Raw genomic sequence first — 20062 nt, forward strand, 5'->3', positions numbered from 1 at the left:
TAACCGTTGGACCATTTGCACCAGTGTATACCAGTACTGACTGGGGAGGACGCCCAGTCTTTGGTGAATCACGAAGGTTTTATTTAGAAAAATGGAGAGTGCAACCACTCACGCAAGATAGCAATTCAAACAAACGCAGCATACAGAGCTAACTGAAATGGAAATATGGAAAAGGGATAGTGGAGTTTTAGGGGTTTACAGTGGTGTTATAATTACTTGTCCAATGAGAAGACCGTGGAAAGCTGGAGTGGCTCAGACTGGAAAGTCCAGGGGTGACACAGAACATACACAAAGTGTGGGCATGTATGTGGGCTGGGCTGTGTGTGTAGAGGTTAGGTTTTAAAACCATGTTTATACTTTAAAACTAGTCCTAGGCGATGGGCTATCTGGCCAGGTAACAAAGGCTAAATGACTTGTCCTGGGAATCAACAATGGGATTCCGGACTAGTTGATGGTTTTAACTTTAGTATAACAAAAACAGTGATTGGGTCAGGATATCTTTGAGATGGATGCATGTTTGGAGATGTTTGAACAGGGACACAACAGGATCCTTTTCGCCTAGGAACCTGACCTAGTGTTCCCGAATGGTCATCAATCTCTCAAAAATATGCAATCTCCAGATATGAAATATGAGGACCCTAAAATACTGTGCGGGAAATACAGGGGTGCTTAACATTTTCTTGTTTTCCTTTCTTCCATCAATTTTCTCTCCCTTTTGTAGTGTGTCACTTCTGTTTATTATTTGTTAAATTAATAAAATTTATAAATTGATAATGTTTGTCCTCTCCAAAAATAAAAAGGGGTTTTTAGAGTCTATGCTTTCCTTGACATGTGAGACGATCCAAGAGTTGCTCCAGCAGCAAAGTGTGGAACAAACAATATAAATACTAAACAATATAGTACTAACAATATAAATAAATAAATAGTAAAAAAATAAACTACTCTATTAACTCCACTGCTTCATACATAACTAGAACAGATCTGGATTTAAAACAGTCGCTGTGCACTCTGAGCCTTATACACCATCTCAAGACAAAAAGACAGCAAAGGATGGGGCAGCAGTGAGAAATAAAATATACCACAGGCAGACAGAACTTGAATATCACACTCATGTCTCCTCAGCCTACACTTTTTAAATGCATTAGGCTTAAGAGTCATCAAGCAATGTGGCAACAAACAATGTATGTATATATACACATATGAATCAGCCCTGTGCAAATAAGAAAAGGTGGAGCGCTCTCATCAAACATGAGTGCAAAAAAACCCAAACAAAATAGCACAATGAATGCAGGCAAAGGCTTGTATGTTTGCTTTATTCTTCAAAATTGAAAAACACAAAGAACCTTCTTCGTCATTTCATTTTCGTCCGCCTCCTCTGCAATATTTATGTACACAGCTACCAAGCAATGCCACAAAGCTTCTCTGATTGTGAAACCCAAACAGAGCCTTTCTCCGGGATTATTCTTTTCAGTTAAACAGCCTACTGGTTCCTTTTCCCATCGCTTTCACATTTTCTCAGTTAACAAGCCCCCTTTCCATGAAAGCTGCACTTACTGCATGAATGCTGGATGAGCCCAGAGCCCTACAAAGAAGACAAGCTCCTCCTTCCCTCTTTGGCTAACACGGTGCTTTTAGAGCTTGCTTTTTGCACCTACCTAAATGCTCCTAACAAAAAAGTCTAAACAAGGTGAAACACAGAATGTCAATTTGTCAAAATGTATTATCATCACCTTAATTTATACCCACTTCCTCCCCCTCAAAAAAAAAAAAACCTGGGACAGACAGGTTTCACATTAAAACAAGTACAAAATTGTTTATAATAATAATAATAATTTCAGAATTAATAATAATAATAATAATTTCAGAACCCATTTCAGAATATTAATGCAACTTTAGGTATATAATTAAACTAATTAAAAAGCAATTGAATACTGTACATTATAATTAAAATAGTACAGCACCCTATTAAAGCCCTTTCTTTCAAAACCCTCAGTTCTAAATGTCTGTCATAATAATAATAATGAAAAATAAACATTTGCCTGTCAATGGAAAAACAGCAGGAAAGGACCATTCTGACCTCCCTTGGAAAGAAATTCCAGGGTCTGAGGCAGCCACTTGAGAAGCCCCTATCTCTGGTCTCCACCCGGCTATGGCTGTGAATATGGTAGAACTTGCGATCTATCTACACTGCAGAAATAATCCTGTTTGATCCCACTTTAACTGCCATGACTCAATGTTCCCACAATGAACTACAATTACCTGAATTACATAGCACTGAGCCATGGCAGTTAATGTGGGGTCAAACCAGATTATTTCTGCAGTGTGGATACAGCTGGAAAGGAGCCTCTCCTGAGGATATCAACATCTGGGCAGGCTCTTGCAGGAAGACTGGACCTACCGTAAGCCAAAACACAACCAGGATGGAGATAAAGGGCTAATTTACATAAGGTAAAAATGTGGGTATTACTGCAGAGCAAGAAAGCCACGTAAAGATCCCATGTCTATTTTGCCATGTGTGCAAGAAGGGAACTTCTACTGGCAACTGTTTATCACCTTATAGGTTCTTTGTGAATACTGGAGAAAGGAACCGGCTGCCCCATAGCAATGCTATGCCTTTCAGAGGGCAAAAGCACCCCTTTATTTAATTTAAAATTTATATGTGAACATAATTTATTATTTCACATTAGCTGTCTTCAGGATCTCTCAGAAGGTTTATTGGGCCTGGGGCAGATGTGAAGTTGGGGCTGCTTTTGCTGGCCCCACAGAACCCATGCAATTGTGGGAGGCTCTAGTGCTGAGTGATATAGGAAGAAAGGGAAGAAAATAATCAACAATACAAACAGGAGTGGAGAAAGGGGGCTCATTTTGTGAGGGATCAGGGCAAATTGTTCCAGTTACCTTGAGCTCATCCTTCTGGGCAGCCCTAATTATCTTAAGGATCCATATAGATTCAAGAGGTAGAAATTATATGAATAAAAATGAAATAAGACAGAGCATGTTTCTCCCACTTCCAGTGAACAGCCTGAGTAAGGCAGCCTCCTGAGATCAAAAGGACCAAGGTTAGCATTTCCATGCTAGCATGCCTCTGAAAGGGCACATTTGTGCCTTGATGCCAGAGTTCCCTGTTCTATTTTTAGGGTGCAATGGGGATCCCAATAATTAAGAAAAAGCCCTTCAGGGAAGCTGCAGGAGGATGTGACTCAGTTCAGCAACAGCAGGAGAGCAACAGAAGCAGTTGTGTATCAGTGCTTGTTTTTAAAAAAAAGTCCTTCATCTCCTCCCACTGCCAGCCTACACCAAGACTATTTTGGTGTTCAAAAAACAGACTTTCTTCATATAGAAATAACATTAGTCATCTCAGCTTATGTAAAAGAGTCACAGGAAGCCACCCATGTATTTGGATTCAGCTCACTTCACCTAGTAACAGTATCATGTGGCACCTTAAAGAAATGTATAATGGTATAACGTTTTATTATGACATACACTTTCACACTACAGAGTTGTGCATGCAGGCAGGTTCCCTATCTGTACTAGACCAGAGTGCTCTCTCAGTTTATCTTGTCTCCTTAAAACGACTCTTTCCTTTCATCTATTAGCTTGGTCACTTTTCCCATCCCTTCTGAAGTGAATAAAAATGATTATGGTTCATTGGTTGTCACTGATCAAAATGGAAATTATAATCAAGAAAGGAAAAGGAGACTAGGATTTGGTGGGGATGATATGAAGGAACTAAATAAGATCCCCAAGTGTTGAGAGAGGTCATTAAATACCAATGTCAGAATCATCCATGCCATAGTACAGTATGTCCAATTCCTATGTATAATTGTGAAAGCTGACAGGAACAGAACAATTTCAAAATGTGGTCCTGGTTTAGGGTTCTGCTGGTATCACAGACTGCTGAAAAGACAACTGTTTGGGTCCTAGAGTAAACCAAGCCTGATGTCTCATTAGATGCCAAAATGACCAAAGAGATTATGGTACAGTGAGCGTATCATGAGCCAACAGGACTCACTGAAAAAGAAAATCATGCTTGGTAGAGTGACTCAGCCATGAAACCCACTGGGTGACCTTGGGCAAGTCACATGCTCTCAGCCTCAGAGGAAGGCAATGCCAAACCTCTTCTAGACAAAACTTGCCAAAAAAAGTCATGATAAGGTCACCTTAAGGATGGAAACAACTTGAAGGCACACAACAACAACAAGGAATTAAAGGCAACAGGAAAAGAGGAAGAGTACATTACAGATGGACTGACTCAAACAAGGAAGCCACGGCCCTGTCTGCAAAAGCAGGACAGGGCTGTTGGTGGCAATGGGCTTATAGATGTCTCTGATTCATAGGGCACCCATAAAGTGAAGCCAACTTGAAGGCAATTAATAATAACAAATGGACATCTTAGCATTAAACTTGATTTTGACATTTCTATCCAAATTTTTTTTAAAAAAACCCATCCAAGTTTCAACCCTACCAGCTAGTGAAGCTTAAACTGACACAGCCATTATTAACCTCAAAGAGAAACAATACAGCATTTTCATACATAACATTTCCAAGTGCTTATGAGCTGCAGTCCATTCCATTTCTGAACAGCATGACTATCCTGCTAACAAAAGATCAGAATCGTCATGCATGTACCAGGGCTTGGGCACAACCATTCTAACCCTGATGTATTTTCCTCCTTTCTAGACACAACATAAATTCCAACCACATGTAGCAATTATAGCTCAGTCTATAAGAAAGTATATGGCTCCAGCTGTCGCTAAAATAAAAGGTGAACTACTGGCTACAGAGAATAGGGCACTGTTGGCCAAAGAGGGTGGCTCATCTCCCTTAGCGTTTCCAAGTCAGCGTGTTGCTGTAAAGCAGATGGGTGTCTATTTGTGCTCACCCCTCCTCCCTTGGGCAAGGTCCTAGCCAGACAATCTGTAGAAGCCTATGCTTGGCTGACACTGCATAATTAGAAGGGCACTGCTGCTAGTCAGCTCTTGGATTTCATAGCTGCCACCAAAGCTGGCTGAGTCATGCCAAGGCAAATCACTTACATTTTGTAGACAGCAGCATGCTCCACTACGTTAACAGTGGGAAGCACAGGCTTATAATGGAATCATTGAATCACATGTCTGTGCCCCTCTTTGCTACCACTGTGCAGCACTGACGCATGCCAACGCTGAGATATATTTACCCAAAAATGCACAGAGAGACTGCATACGCAAAGGCAACAGCTAGACAATATTTCCTAAGACTGAAGCCTTCTAGCCAATCAGTGGCAGATCTCGTTTAAAAAAATAAAAATAAAAAATAACATACAAGGCCACTAAAGCGCTAAAAACCTGGACCATGGTAAATTCTGGAATTCCAAAAATAAATTTGTGCGAAATTATGCAGACAGAGCAACAAATAGGCAGGGCATTAAGTTATTATCCACTGGGTAGTTACTGAATTATTACATTTCACATACAGCACAGTCCTATATACGACTTATCAGCAGCCAAGCCAGTAATCCTGCAGAACCCTGCAAAAACCCTGATTTTTCTTGCCCTCTTTCTTCTTGTGTATCATGTCTTTTGAAATTTTGCTCAGGAACAGCTTTTGAGTACATATATCTGTTTTTCCTACCAATAGCTCAGAGGACCAATTTAAGACAGGGCAAAGGTAGAAGGGCGAGGATTTGAAAACCCACCAGCAGCACCACATTACCAACACAAACTCACCACACTTTTTAGGAAAAGAAAAATAGATAATAAGATCAAGGATTTCTTAGGTGATCAAGTCTGACTCCCAACAAATCAACAAAAGGAAAACAAACTCATACAAAATGGAAACCCCTGCATAGATTAGGCTACAAAAACAAAGTTTTGCTTCTTTAATTAATTCAAATGCAAAGAATATTGAAGGGTGTATCTACACTGGACAATTAATCCAGGGCCAGCCTGGAGGATTATGCCTCAGACCAACTATGATGGCAACCACACACACTGGGCCAAATCCAGTACGGTGCCATATCCTGGTGCACATGGACCAGCCAGGCTGATACTGCATCAGCACCACTGCCTGTCCCCTTGTCCCTGATACCACCACTGTCTCACCAGCCAAGCAGCTTCCTGCAAGAGCCTGGCCAGCGCCATCACTTCTGCTCAGATCAGAACAGGCCACCCAAACATGTGGTCAAAAAGGAGCAGGTCACTCTACCCCCTCCTTGTTGATCACATGGGCACCCAGTTCTTACCTCAGCAGAAATGGCTGGTGAGGCAGTGGCAGAAGCTACCTTTCCTGTGCCACATTTGCTGTCTGGACAACTGGATCAGATTGAATTGGAGCTAATCCAGCTGTCCAGTTAGCCAAGAGAACCTGAGGCACTCTGGAGTTTCCTGGAAACTCCAGAATAAACAGCGGGTGCTCTTAAAATGGATTAACATCTTAAAATAGTGGTTTTGCTGCAGATGTGGCCACACGTCATCTGGACAGATTGCACTGGGGTGCGTCTGGTGGATATCTGTAGTGTAGAAAAGAATTAGTAGTTAGAGGTTATATGTGATCTCTTTCCAACTGTTATGCAGAGGATATGTTCCTCCTAATTATGGTTCACTTGGGACTTTTTCTTGTTTTTGTGTTTATTTGTTTTTGTTAGCTACATCTTATGACATATGTAGAAGACAATATTTTTATGTAAGTGAACTGCTATGCACTCTTCGTCAATTAGATCTTTCAACTCAATTCCTACTACTTAATAATATAATAAAATCTTTATTTATATTTCCCGCCTCTGCCTATGGCTTCTTGTAACCTGTAATACTGGTATCTTCATGACTGCACTTCTCACTCTGTCACTCACACTGTGCATAATCACATCTACTACGTGAGACAGATTTGATAGTGCCTCTTTTCACACTTACCCATTTCCTTTCTGTTTTCAGGAGATCTTTGACAACCTTGTTTCGTCTTCTCTTACACACTCCCTAAATGTTGTGCCTATGTTACTCGAAGATCATCATGAACCATCAACCAAAACTGGGAAAGCTATGGAGAGAAGGCCTACTAACTAGAAAGAAAAACATGGCCTTGTGAACAGGTTGTGTGGTTTAGTAAAAGCCTTGATCACCCTACACACACCAGATATGTACTAAAGGAGGAAAGTGAGAAAAACCACTAGCCATTGGATTAAAAGTGGGGAAGCAGGAATGAAGCAGAAAAGAATTAAGGTCAATGATGTGCCTTAGAAACTATGAGGTAGTATCTACCTGCCCTGGTCTGGTGAAGGAAGAGGCATGGAATATGGAGACAGAGAAGGAAAATGGCTGTTGGGGATAGTTGAGAAAGGCAATGGGAGGACTAGGAATGAAGGAGGACAACTGAGGAGAAAAGCAAGTGAAAGCAGCACAGCAGAAAAGCTCAGAATGAAGTCTTCAAGCCAATGAGGAAAAGTAAAAACCCAATAGCAGTGGTTTAAAAAAACAGACTGAGGAAGTGTTTTAAAGTGTTGCTGGCCTCAGAACAACAATACTGTCTTTTGTAATTAACTGTGGTTTAGGATTTGAATTATTTGTTTTTGGCTTGCATTATTAGATTTGTTTAATAACTGTTATCAAAAGTCTAGAAAGAAGTATGTTTCAGATACTGGGTGGCTCTAGCACCTAATGGAAGGCCTAAATACCCTAAAGGCACCAGACCCCCTCTGATCCTGGAAGCTAAGCAGGGTCATCTCTTATTAGTACTTGGATGGGAGACCACTAATAAATGGCAGGTGCTGCCAGATATACTGTATTTCAGGGGAAGGAACTGGTAAAACTACCTCTGAGTATTCCTAGCCTAAGAAAATCCTATGAAACTCATGAGGTCACCATAAGTCAATAGGCAACTTGAAAGCGCACACATTCACAGAGCATCTAATAGCTTCTAAATTTATCTCTCCTATCACCACACTATTGGTCTAAGTACCCTAAAGGGACAAAAACCCTCTGATCTTAGAAGCTAAGCAGGGTCAGGTGCTGTAGGGTATATTTCAGAGGAAAAAACTGGCAAAAGCACCTGAGTATTCCTTGCTTAAGAAAACCTATGAAATTCATGTGGTAGCCATAAGTCAACAGGCGACTTGAAGGCACATACAGAGAGACAGAAATAGCGAGAGAGAAAGACCATGACACTGTTTGTTCTCCACTGAGTGAAAACGCAAGCTCACTTGAAAAGATTAGGCCAAATCCTCTTGACAGCTGGGTTGTTGGGACAAATAGCCTATTGAGCTCCACATCTCATCAGTCATTTTCCAGCCCAACTCTTCCAAAGACAGTCATTCTTAATTTTATCCCTACAGAGATTCCTACACACAAAGTTTGGAACCATTACATTTAAAGATAGTATTAGCATTGCTCTGTGAAAAAGTAATTTGTTGTTGTTATGCATTCTGTGGATACATTATGTTACTCATCCATTAGTAATGCATTGCTTTTTTTATTAAAAATACAAAATATGGCCAAAATGACTTCAAGTAATAGATAGAAATAACAAGTAAATGTTGTTGTTGTTGTGTGCCTTTCAGGTAGTTGGCTTTGCCTTTGCCTTCCCCAGTGGCTGAGAAGGTGTGACTTGTCCAAAGTCATCTAGTGTGTTTCCATGTCCGAGCAGGTATTTGAACATTGGTCTCCAGAGTCTTAGTCCAATGTCAAACCACTATACCACACTGGCTGTAAGTAAACATTATTTATTACTTTAAAAATAAGTTAATAAGTAATCAAAATAAGTAATCAAAATTAACATGTTTGTCACTGTTCCAAAAAAAAAGAGAGAGCAATAAATAACAATGTCACTTTTAATGAATTAGTGCCCAGCTCTATTACTATTAGAGGGGGGGAATTTCCAAGAAGACTGGTAACTATGGAAGAATGACCAAAAAGGGGGAAATAATTGAAGACTATGCATATATTATGACTTGAAGATTGGTAGCAGTAAAAATAACTTAGCCATAAGGCATAACAAAATTAAAATAAACTCTTATGCACAAAAGTTGCATTGGTACCACATGGACAAATACATTCAAACTGTAAGTTATAATAAGAACCCTGATTAAACTAGAAAAATCAAACTTGTCAAAATATATGCATATGGACAGAAGATACCACAAAAAGGATGGGAAACCCAGCTGTCCTCCTCTCTTCCCCCACCTTTTTTTAATAATCAAATTCAATGTCATCATTGTATTTAAAATTCCCATGGCTCTTGGAATGATTCCTCAACATATATGTGATATACTGTGGCATGGAGAAAGGCTAGGCTGAACTGACTTGTATATGAAAGCAAGCTGGAAACAAACTATTCTGCTGTCATCACAGCTGCATCTGAAATATCAGAACCACATGGATCCTTCTGACCTCAAACACAACCTGGTCCTTGGCTGAGAGATATAAAACATGCATTATTTATCTAAATACAAAGAGATCACTGGGTAAGGAACATAAGCTGGAAAAATCCATTGGTCTCCAAGCATTTGATGCTGGCACTTAATATTCTTGGGCAAGTCACATGCTCTCAGCCTCAGGAGAAGGCAATGGCAAATCTCCTCTGAATCTTGCCAAGAAAACCCCATGACAGGGTCCCAAAGCCATGAGGATCACCATAGTCAGAAACAACTGGAAGGCACACAATACACACACTTAATATTTTGAAGAATCTTTCTAACTACTCCATATCTGTGTTGGGGGTTCAAAGTAGATGACCATACATTCTACTAGGCAACAACTTATAATGGAAGCATGGCCTACCAAAATTGTAATAAAAACTACAGTACTTTCTTCAACAAGTGAGACAGCCCAATGCTAACAGTTTCTGCTCTGGTTTTCTAGCGAATGCAACATAGATGAAGCAAAAAGGGAAGGTGCTAGAATACAAATAGCATCCAATCTGCATAGAAAAAATGTATCTTACATTAGGACATTTTTCTTCGCTTTTCCCATTACATCTGCAAAGTGCCGTGAAGCAGAGAAGAGCTGTCCCTAACAACAGTGGCCTAGTTAATCCAGGCTGTTTGTCTACTGCCTGCTCTAATAACTTTCCCATCTAAACAGTAGATGAAAATAATCTACAGTTGACGGGTTGAATATGGGCTCAGAGTTGAGGACAAGACCATTCCCTTTACCCCAGTGGTAAAGTACAGCTTTCCAATGATGCAGGAGGCATTCCTGGAGCCAAAAGGGAGTCAGGCTCAAGTTAGTCCCATGCCCATCCTGTCTAGTCAAAGCCTGTTTAGATGAATAGGGCCCTCTGCCAGCTGGGATAATCAATGTGTCCCCTCCGGGAAGGCAGAACGCCAGATGGATACTAATCTCCAGTCATTTTGGAATCTGCTCAAAACTGGATGCCAGTTCCCCAACCCGTTATCCATCTAGTTCCAACCTTTCCTTTATGGAGAAGGCTTTAAAGCAGGTGTTCCCTCCATATTTTCAGGTACTGATAAGTGCTCCTGGCCCCCGGCTCCAGTTGTCCTGGCTTTCAACTCAACATAGGGACAGGCTTTAGACAGAGATGGAGACAGATAGAAATGATGATAGCCGACCAGTCCTTTTAGGTCTTCCTGCAGCTGTTGATATAATGAGGACCAAGAGGGGTAGCAAGCATTTTTCCCTCTTTCAAACTGTGTCCACGCTAACACTCTAATAATATTTCTTTGCATTTTTTTATTACTGTTCAGGCATTCCTCTCCCCATGACTGTAACTGTAGGGGACCTTCCACTGGACCTTGTCCTGCAATCAGATCCCCTGCCATCCTTCAGAGACAATCATTCCCCTTGTATGAGCATTCCTCTCTGAAATATTGTTCTCCAAGTGCACAGGCAGTTAATCTTAGAACAGGAGGTTGGAAGGAAGGGACAGAATCCAGGATGCCGAAATTCCAGCTATCCAAGAGACAAACACCTAGCACCAGTAAATCTCATACAGTTTACCAGAAGGACAAGAAGACTATCAATGAAGCAGGACCATAATGCAGTTAAGCCATACTCCAAAACTGTAGAACAATAGATTTCCCTCCCAGAAGAAATAAATGGCTGGAATTAATCAGGCACTGAAGTAAAAAAATGAAGATTTTTTTTTTTAAAGAAAAGAAAGGTCTGATAATGATTTTAAAAATTATGCTACCCAACACTGAAAGTTTGCTGGACAGTTTCAGGAGGTACTGTATAGTCATGGAAAGATTTCTGCCCAGACCAGGTGTGCAAAATAAATAAATATATTTTCACAGGAAAAAATTTAAATTGGGTCATACACTGACAGATTCAAGGATAGGCAGAAAACACACACGTATGTCTCTCAATCCCGTCTCTGAATAATAATTTATAAATATGTCTGAGGGTGCACTGTGGGTACACTTTCTCCAGATATCAGTCACTTGTGTTTGTTTGTTTGTTTGCCTTTTTATTGCAGTTGGGTTTACTTTCATTTCCTTGTTTTCATAATTGCTGCCTAGGACTGTAGTCCTGTGCCCTGAGTGAACTGGAGTATGTTGAGCTTTGTGGCTGAAGTCTGATGCATGTGTATTTCTGATGTAAGGGCCTCGACAGATGGGCATCATGCCGTGCACTCGACCACATGGTGGGTGGCACCATGGCACTCCTTTGGCGCTGCTTCCAGATAATGCGGAGTGCTGTAAAAGGAGTGCTGTAAAGTCACGGCACTGGTGCCTATGTCACCCTTTCCGCTGTGCAAAAAGGAGCTGCTTTTTGCAACTCCTTTTTGTTCCTTGGAAAGGCCAGTTTGGGGCCGTGGGCATGTGGTTGCTGTGGCCCTGTTCCAGTGATGAAAAAGGCAGCTGCAGGCCATCCCTTAGGGGCGGTCTGTTCAGCCCCAAAGTTCTGTTGAATTCACTCAGGGTGCATTTACATGTTAGAATTAATGCAGTTTGACATCAAAAGTGCTAGTGCCTCACAAAACTACAAATCCCAGAATTCTGTAGGATGGAGTTACAGCACTTAAAGTGGTGTCAAACTGCATTATTTCTACAGTGTAGATGCACCCTGAGTGAGTCAACAACACTTCACAAATACACATGCATCAGACTGCAGCCACAAAGCTCAACATGTTGTGGTTTGCTCAGTGCACAGGACTGCTGTCCTATACTGCAATTATGAAAACAAGGAAATGTAAGTAAATCCAACTGAAAACAAAGGCAAAATTAAAAAATACAGTGGATCCTTGTTATACGCTGGGGTTTGGCTCCAAGATCCCCTGTGTATAACAAAATCCGTGTATGCTCAAGTCCCATTAAGTATAATGACACAGCAAAATGGTGTCCCTAATAAAAAATGGAACATCATGGCAAATTTATACTTTTTTGGAACATTTTCAAACCGTGTATGCTTGAATGCGTGTATAAAAAATCCGTGTATAAGAAGGGCCGACTGTATATACATACCAAGTGACTGAAATCTGGAGAAAGTGTTCACAGTTGTGCAGCTGACAATACCTCAGAAAGCCTACATAGTAGAACTAGTTCTGTGTTCATTCTGCAATAAAACATGAATCTGGGGGACTAAAATGTCCTGTTGCATTACGTGAGGGTTGGAATCATAATTCCAAGATGAGGAATGAGTAATAAAACACAATAAAACAAAACATAACCTTTGACTATCCCCCAAAGGCTTACACAAATAAATGTTTTCAGCTGAAACTGAAGCCTACACAATAATAGTGAGACACATGGGGGGACACATTATGAGGCCTCTGTAGAAGAACAAGGAATCCAGCTTTACAACAGACTATGCTGTACATAACCCAAGCCTGAAAAATTTAGTCTGTTAAACTGAATGTAGCCCATCACGATAACATTTCTATTCTACTGCATGCCTGGAGGGATCATAAAGGATTTGAAAGGCTTGAAAACATGGCAGAAGGCTGGATTTGGACTGGGGAATCACAAATCATGGAGGCCCAGCAAGAGAAATTAAGCAGAAGTCTGGAATTGTTTTGAAGTTGCAATACCCAGACTTTGTCAAAAGAGACATCAAAGACAGAACACATGCAACTTCTGTTGCCTTTACTCTTGAAGTTCTTAAAATGTGACAAGGGATGGTAAAGGCTCGTTCCCTTTCTTTCCTATTTATCAGCCTGGACCTGTGCCTGCACCAACAGTGAACTTTAACTAACAATCCCTCCGTTTCAGATGCACATTGGGAGACGAAAGCCATTCATTGTTTGGTTTGGGGAAGCTCCAGAGGACAGCTTTAAGAACATGCTGTCCCAAGCAGTCTTTTGTGGAAAACGAAGACCTCTCCCCCACCTCCTTAAAACTCAACATTAACACAGATTTGTGCCTTAATTATCAGATCATTGTATCTTAATGCAGTTCAGCCTACTGACGGGAATCCACATGGGCTGCTTCTCAAAAAGCCACAAGAATAACCTAATAGGAAAGTGATAAACCCATAGCTGCCTATGTCCTCACTCATTAGCCTTTTTGCTAAGATCAAGTGTAGAGCTATGTGGGAGGGGAGGAATTACTTTCTGGACTACCAAACCCAGAGTCCTCACCCAGGGGATATGGGGAGTTACTGTCTAAAAGGTAACTTGTCCAAGCTAACGTAAAATGAGCTGCCATGACCACACATTTACATCTCATTAGACTGGCCAGTGCAACATCAGTAACAAAACTATTCATGGTGCATTTACCTTAAATCCAACGGCCTGTCCCATCTAATTGCCAGTCCCAATTAGATACATCCAGAGAATCAATTCTTAAATAGTGAGCCAACACTTATGGAAAACCCACTCATTCAATAGGTCTACTCTAATTTGGATTACCAACAGGATGCAGGCCCCAGAAGCAATGGGATTTACCTAAGTGCTAAGTGACCATTCAGGAGTTGATTCAATGGGTCTACTTTGGCTGGGGAGGAGTAGCTTTAGGTCTCTCCATTTACTTCCCTTTAGAAGGGCAACGCAACATCAAGCTGATTTACTGAAACGTAAATCCAAGAGTTTTTTTCTTTTTTTATATAATTGCATACAATGGAAATCCAACAGTCCTAACTGTTCTTTAAAAGTTACTTCAGAAAGTAGACTGTGCGGTAATGTACGTACAATATCTGGAGGAGAGAACAGGCAGGCTGGGAAATTAGATTCAGCACCCCTTTCTCTTCCATGGCATCTGTGCTTTCAACAGCAGTCTCCCAATAATTTTTTTTTTAATAGAAAGCAAATAGAGTGAGCCAGAATGGTGTAATAGTTTGACTGCTGGACTATGACTCTGGAGACCAGTGTTAAAATTCCCATCTGACCCTGGAAACCCACTGGGTAGGTTTCTCTCAACCTCAGAGTAAGGCAAACACAAAACCTCCCTGAACAAAGAAAAAAAACTTATAGCAGTGATGGCGAACCTGTTTGGGACCAAGTGTCCAAACTAAACCCAGGGGCGGGGGCAGAACTTCCACCTTCCAGGGGCAGGATTTCCATCTTCCTGGGACAGGACTTCTCCCCCCACCCCTCCGCCTTCCTGGGCCTTCAGCTGCCTCTCTAGAGACAGTTGATGGCCCAGGACAGCCGGGAAGAGGAAAAACAGGTGCATACCTGTTCCTGCTCTTCCCCATCTTTTGTGTACTCCGGAAAATGGCTTCGTGTGCCATCTCTGGCACGCATACTACAGGTTTGCCACCACAGCCCTATAGGTTTACTTTAGGATCACCATAAGTCAGAAACGACTTGAAGGCACACAACAACATAGGCAACACACCACCAAGTTGGCCCACATTTTGCCTCTTAGAAAAGATAAATGGGGAGGCTGACTAATAGAGATAGGTGATACACAAGCATGAAGAACAGTAGAAAGTATGTCTCTATTTCAAAGGCACTTTGACCTGATGAATATGTCTTGTGCAAATTGATCCCTCTTTCAATGGAACAAGTTGCATTTTATATCTCTTGTTCAATGAAGCCAACATTTATTTCTACCAAGCTGTTATGTAAGTGTCCATTTCCCCTTGATTTCTAAAAGGAACACAAGCTCCACAGAAAGAGCTCAAAGAAATTCTGGCAACAGCAGGAAACCTCACATGATAACAATGTGCGAAATGCAGAATTAGGAGAAGCAGACCAGAAAAAATGCAATACACAAATTCCAACACCAGCTTCCCCCATCCCTGATAAAATTGTTCAGATTTTTTGTAGACAACCCCCATTTTATATAAAGACTACAACAGCCCTTCACAAACCAGGGTCCTCCATATGTGCTGACTCCCATCATTCCCAACCAGCTGGCTAGGAAAACAAGAACTATAGTCCAACTTGCACCCATATGATTCCATAGTGCCTTCTGTAACTGCTGTCTTTCTGTTCTCCTGTGGATCTGCTGCAAGTATAACACTGACGTAAAGCATAAAGATGTCTGTGCATAGGCGAGTGGGTGCTATGTAAAAATATTTTAAGGACAGCCATCAGCTGGTAATGCTGCAATAGCAAATGTAAAACATTTATGCAACATTTAAGATTCAGTATAATAAACTATAGCATGGTGCTGTGGTTGAGCGTTGAATTATGACTCTGGAGATCAGGGTTCAAATCCCCACTCAGCCATGGAAACCCAGTGATTGATCTTGGACAAATCACATCGAATTAGCCTCAGAGGAAGGCAAAGGCAAAAACCCCTCAGAACAAATCTTGGGGGGGGGGGGGGCATTATATGGTCACCATTAAGTCACAAATTACTTAAGGCAGAACAACAGCAACAACAGCACAACAGCAACAACAACAAACCATCATAATCGTAATCATCATCCATAGCCTAACTCAATTTGTCCTAACTAGAGTAAACCACTGAACCAATGGAACCTACCTAAGTATTGACCTACTAGGTTTTCATTGATCCAGTGTGACTACTTAAGACTAATGAATGAATTTCTATTTAAGCGGTGTGACATTTCTGTAAATGTAACACATATTCTTATCCTCGCTAACTTCATAACACAGCATATAAAGTTTCACACAAGTAACTATTTCTGTTCTTTGAATTAATTAAAAGGATGTTATCCTTAAAAAGTAATCAAACTATATCCTCAAAATGTTTTAAACTGCTTTACTGAGTTGATCGTTTTAAGTGAACAGATGGCCATTGCTATAAACTTTACAAAGAAATATAAGGGGAAATTTGTGTTGTTTTAATGCTATGTTGGATTTTTAGAGCATAATAACAAAGCAAGGAGGAAAGGAAAAGGGTAAATTCAATACAAACATTGGCTGACCATATACATTCATATAAACAAGTGGTACTCAGACTTCTTATCCATGGGACATCCCCCCCCCCTTTACATCTACATGTGGATGTGGCATCCCATCCCACTTGATGTAGTATATAAATAAAATATTTTGCTTATTTAGTGTGAATTTACATTCACATCTTTATACATATTTAAAATTTTCTAAGGAAACAATGTTGTTCAAGCTAGTTAATTCAAGCAAGTTTGGGAAGTGGAGGAGGAGAGACCAGGGCCTCCAAGTCTCATGTCCCCCTTGAGCAACTCTTACACTCCCCCCAGGTTCCTGCCACACCATTTGTGAACCACTGGTATAAACTGAGCATATTTCAAAAAATACATTTTCTTGAAGTTGATATCTATAAAATACACATCAATGATTTCAATCATCTTGGCTTAAACCAATCTACTTTGCTAGAAGTGCAAAGAGAGGACACATCCAGAGAGTCCTGTACCAGTCAATCCAAAAACAAAACAAAACATGAAGTTGTTTTATACAAGGTGTGGAAAACCTCTGGCTCTCGAGGTGTTTTGAAGGGATTATATAAACCTCTGGAGAAACAAGGTTTCTTTGCTCATATCTTACACCAAATCATATCACTGTTTCATTTAGTTCACAGATCCCCATGCTGTGTGTGACATATAAGAATGTGCAAGAACAGAGTAAAATGTGCCTTTCAGAATCCTACCCCGCAGTTCTTTTGCTTGCTTACTGCTCAAGATCAGAGGCTTTTCTCTCTTGCAAGAAAAGACATATCTGAGATTAAGATTTAATTGGTGTCTGACAAAGTATTCATTAAATTAAAAAAGAGAACCTACTAGATCCTATTTTACCAAACTTCAGTTCACCCTTACCTGAACCAGTATCTGAATAACCTGTGAATGCGAGAAAGGAATGCCAGCTATGAGATGAAAGAAGAACATACTTTCATTCCCAAAGACATATCAGAAATACTTTTAAGCAACTACTCACCCAGTGAAATGGTTTTTTTTCAAAAAAAAAGGAAAAAGCTAGGCACAAAACAAAACTGGGTTACCCCATGTTTTAGGAAAACTTTCTCCAGACAATGTTTATAATGGAAATTATATCCACTGTCTGATCTTAATGGAGACCGCCAGACAACTGGACTGTGCTGTGAAGGCACTTTAAAAACACTGTTAAGCACTTCAGCAAAAAAAGCATTACAAAAGTTGTCCTCCACTGTCACCTCAAAGTTAAAGAAAAATTCTCCCCAGTGGCGTTAAGCATCCTGTCTATAATAATGTCAATACATCTGGCAAGTTTAAGACAGACTAAGGCTGGCCAAAACTTTGTTGCATGCATCCCACCCTTTCTTCAATGGGACAGAAGCATATGCATAGCCCTGCAAAGTAGACAGGGGCAGGAGGATGGAAGCTCCAAATGATCTGACGCTGGCACTAAATATGTACCTACAACCAGTGCCTATGACAATAGGTCACAGGAACAAGAGATAAGCAATACATCCCACTCACACAATTGTATATAAAATTTATATCTGTGAACTTTCAAAGACATGGGTTTATTTATGGGCTTATATCCACAAAAATAAAAGCAATAAAATAAGTCTTAAAAGTTCTGCTATATTCTTTTTTTCCTCCCCCTCTCCCTTCCTCCTTTTTATGCTGTCAGAAATCAAGAGAGTTACTTCTTTGGAAATCAATAACATCCACCTATATTTCAAAAGACTGTTTTCAGAATCTAACAGCAACATAACCATGGGCTCACAAATAAGATTTTGAAACCAGACACTAAAGCACAGCAATGCTTGCTTTCCATGAGGATAGCACTGAGGTCACACTCCAACTGGAAAGCAAAGCAAAGTACAACTTTCTGCCAAAGCACTAGTGCTGGGAGGCTTGACACATGCAAGTAACAAATTTACTTCCACCAGTTGCCAAATCAAAGTAACTAAACCAACACTCTATAGGTTGCCTTGTTGTGTATTTACGTAAAACTCCCCAGTGTTCCCATGCAACCACCACAAGATCTTGCTCCTAACAGAACAATTGAGCTTCCCCATAGAATGCATCTACACTGTAGAAATTAAGGCCCCATACAGACAGGACCAAATAAAGCTGTTTCAGGTCACTTTGGAGGTATGCTGTTTAAATGTTGCATGCATACTAAGAGTCCGGAAGCTGCGCCAAAGCCACGATCCAGTCCTAAGGATCCAGTCCTGTGCTTCCAGACTCTTAGGATGAATGCATCATTTAAACAGCATACCTCCAAGTGACCCAAAGTAGCTTTATTTCGGCAGTCTTTATGGGGCCAAAGCAGTTTGATGCCACTTTAAGTGCCGTGGCTCCATCCTATGAAATATTGGGATTACAAGGCTTTCTCTGCCCAAGAGTGCCGATGCTGCACCAAACTACAAATCCCAGGATTCTGTAGGATGGAGCCATGCATGGAAGTTAAAAGTGGGGTCAAACTGCATTACTTCTACAGTGTAGACGCACCCCGGGTCTTCCTCCGCCGCCTCCCTTGTGGCCGTCAAGCAATTTCAGAACAGTGTGACATGGAGTAACAACAACACATAGCAGAATAAATTGTATTTACTTATGTCATTTACATAAATATATACATTTATAAATAAATAAATAAAGCCCATTTTATCTAACTGGGAGATACAAAGGCAGGCGGAGTTGTGATGATGCCAAAGTCCATAATATTACCGCTGTTATCAGGCCATATCAAGCTAAAGTGGTGTCAAACCAGATTATTTCTGCAGTGTGGGTACAGCCCTGCTGGTCTCCCTTTGTAAACAGGGTGACCGGACGTCCGCCTTTTTGAGGGCATGTCCTATCTTTGAACCTTCTGTTCAAAAGGGTTGAGATTTCCCTTTGGAAAGAGAGAACCTGGTGCCTATTTGGTTGTCCTCGCCAAGGCAGCAACCCTAGATTATCTAAAGCAGGGAAGCATGAGAGACACAAAACACCAGAGACACAAAAACAACAACCAGACAAAGGCATCCAAAGAGGTGGCATTCCTGGGGGAAAGAGATAAGGTATCCCCAATCCCTCCTTTTTCCATCAAAGGGGTCAGGTATCTCTCTCTCCCTCTGGGGAGAAGGAAAGTGACAGTGAGTGACAGGAGTTGTAACCAAGCTGTGCAAAGGGTCAGAAGAAAGGAGGCTGGGAAGCAACATGTTTCCAAGCAATCTCTGGTGGCTCCTAAAGAGAAAAAATGGAAGACATTGAAGAAAAATGTAGGGCATGGCCAAACAAAAGCTTAAAAAGCACTCTTATAAATGTAAATCCATGCTTCATAGTCATGTTCGTAATGGAGGATACTGTGGAATTCCTCCTGGATAGAAGGAGGTTGAAATGAAGGATGTGTCCTGGAAAAAGGAGGACGTCTGGTTATCCTGTTTGCAAGGGGAGACCATCCACACTGTAGGAATAGTATGGTTTTATCCCACTTTAACAGCTCTGGCTCAAGGCTGTGGGATTCTGGGAATGGCCATAGTGTCCTCACTGCCAAGGAGGACAAGGCACCGCAAAATGGAGGATGTTGCGAGGGGGGGGAAATGGAGGACAAGACAGAATAAAAGCTCCAAAGACTCATATTCACATATATATTCATGGTTCATAGTCATGCTCAAAATGAGGGGGACATTCACCATAAAAAGGGAGGCATGACCAAAGAAAACCTTGAAACACTCCTAGAAGTATCAATGCCTGCCTCTTAAGCCCTGCTCAAAATGGAGGACGTTGCAGGGAAGGGAAATGGAGGACATGACAGAATAAAAGCGACAAAACATTCCTAGAAATGTAAATGCCTGCTTAAGCCATTCTCAAAATGGAGGACGTTGCAGGAGAAA

The 20062-nt window shown here is 40.9% G+C and overlaps 1 protein-coding gene across 5 annotated transcripts in view; it reads right to left on the reverse strand.

Annotated features, from left to right (window-relative positions):
• GRAMD4 (GRAM domain containing 4) overlaps positions 1 to 20062 on the reverse strand; it is a 116150-nt gene that overhangs the window by 86438 nt on the left and 9650 nt on the right. The gene's annotated exons all lie outside the window — the stretch shown is intronic.

The sequence above is a fragment of the Sceloporus undulatus genome, chromosome 5, assembly GCF_019175285.1.
Source record: "Sceloporus undulatus isolate JIND9_A2432 ecotype Alabama chromosome 5, SceUnd_v1.1, whole genome shotgun sequence".
Taxonomy (NCBI): domain Eukaryota; kingdom Metazoa; phylum Chordata; class Lepidosauria; order Squamata; family Phrynosomatidae; genus Sceloporus; species Sceloporus undulatus.